This window comes from Temnothorax americanus, unplaced genomic scaffold (assembly GCF_048541705.1).
Source record: "Temnothorax americanus isolate GAGA-0224 unplaced genomic scaffold, ASM4854170v1 Scaffold573, whole genome shotgun sequence".
Classification (NCBI taxonomy): domain Eukaryota; kingdom Metazoa; phylum Arthropoda; class Insecta; order Hymenoptera; family Formicidae; genus Temnothorax; species Temnothorax americanus.
The window spans coordinates 1,844-3,761 of NW_027509725.1; the positions used below are offsets into that span (position 1 = coordinate 1,844).

General features: G+C 35.4%; 1 long non-coding RNA gene across 1 annotated transcript; it reads right to left on the reverse strand.

The window, feature by feature from the left end:
- Positions 1–235: 235 nt before the first annotated feature.
- On the reverse strand, positions 236–1,584 carry LOC143904766 (uncharacterized). Its single transcript, XR_013259039.1, has 2 exons — positions 1,029–1,584; positions 236–417 (listed from the first exon to the last, which is right to left on the reverse strand). It is a non-coding gene; the product is annotated as an uncharacterized LOC143904766 (long non-coding RNA).
- Between the last annotated feature and the right edge of the window lie 334 nt (positions 1,585–1,918).

Below are 1,918 nucleotides of genomic sequence, written 5' to 3' on the forward strand. Positions count from 1 at the left end.
TGAATTTTGCAGAACTCCGGAGCGAACTGCCCCGATTTAAAAAAAAACAAACAAAAATACTTTTTGGACTTATGAAAATTTTGAGGTCATGTGACCCTTTGGAGGGCTTGTAACTTTTGCCAGAAAATCCGGCCGAGAACTGCCGATCGATTCAAAAAAAAAAAAAAAAAAAGAAATACTTTTTGGGACTTATGAAATTTTGCAGAACTCCGGCGAGAACTGCCGATTTAAAAAAAAAAAAAAAAATATTTTTTGGGACTTATGAAATTTTCGAGGTGTGACCTTTTGGAGGGCTGTAACTTTTGCAGAACTCCGGCGAGAACTGCCGATTTTTGAAAAAAAAAAATACTTTTTGGGACTTATGAAATTTTGCAGAACTCCGGCGAGAACTGCCGATTTTTGAAAAAAAAAAAAATACTTTTTGGGACTTATGAAATTTTCGAGGTGTGACCCTTTGGAGGGCTGTAACTTTTGCAGAACTCCGGCAAAAACTGCCGATTTTTGAAAAAAAAAAAATACTTTTTGGGACTTATGAAAATTTTTGAGGTGGACCCCTTTGGAGGGCTGTGACTTTTGCAGAACTCCGGCGAGAACTGCCAATTTTCGAAAAAAAAAAATACTTTTTGGGACTTATGAATTTTGCAGAACTCCGCGCTAACTGCCGATTTTTGAAAAAAAAATACTTTTTGGGACTTATGAAATTTGCAGAAACTCCGGCGAGAACTGCCGATTTTTGAAAAAAAAAATACTTATTGCGACTTATGAAATTTTCGAGGTGTGACCCTTCGGAGGGCTGTAACTTTTGCAGAACTCCGGCAAGAACTGCCGATTTTTGAAAAAAAAATACTTTTTGGACTTATGAAATTTTGCAGAACTCACGGCGAGAAACTGCCGTATTTTGAAAAAAAAAATACTTTTTGGGACTTATGAACTTTTCGAGGTGTGACCCTTTGGGAGGCTGTAACCTTTTGCAGAACTCCGGCGAGAAACTGCCGATTTTTGAAAGAAAAAAAAGGAAAAAAAAATACTTTTTGGGACTTATGAAATTTTGCAGAACTCCGGCGAGAACTGCCGATTTAAAAAAAAAAAAAAAAATACTTTTTGGGATTTATGAAATTTTCGAGGTGTGACCCTTTGGAGGGCTGTAATTTTTGCAGAACTCCGGCGAGAACTGCCGATTTTTGAAAAAAAAAAAAAAATACTTTTTGGGACTTATGAAATTTTCGAGGTGTGACCCTTTGGAGGGCTGTAACTTTTGCAGAACTCCGGCGAGAACTGCCGATTTTTGAAAAAAAAAATACTTTTTGGGACTTATGAAATTTTGCAGAACTTCGGCGAGAACTGCCGATTTTTGAAAAAAAAAAAATACTTTTTGGGACTTATGAAATTTTGCAGAACTCCGGCGAGAACTGCCGATTTTTAAAAAAAAAAAAAATACTTTTTGGGACTTATGAAATTTTCGAGGTGTGACCCTTTGGAGGGCTGTAACTTTTGCAGAACTCCGGCGAGAACTGCCGATTTTTGAAAAAAAAAAAAAAAAAAAAATTTTTGGGATTTATGAAATTTTGCAGAACTCCGGCGAAAAATGCCAATTTTAAAAAAAAAAAAAAAAATTTTTTGGGCTTTTGAAAATTTTTCGAGGGGTTTACCCCCCTTTTGGGGGGCTTCCCCTTTTAAAAAAATCCGGCAAAACTGCCGTTTTTTTAAAAAAAAAAACTTTTTGGGGCTTAAAAGAAAATTTTTGAGGTTTACCCTTTTGGAAAGGGGTGTAAAATTTTTTTCAAAACTCCGGCCAAGAAAACTGCCCTTTTTAAAAAAAAAATACTTTTTGGGACTTTGAAAATTTTGGGGGCGAAATTCCCGGGGAAAACTGCCGATTTTTTAAAAAAAAAAAAAATTTTTGGGATTTTTAAATTTT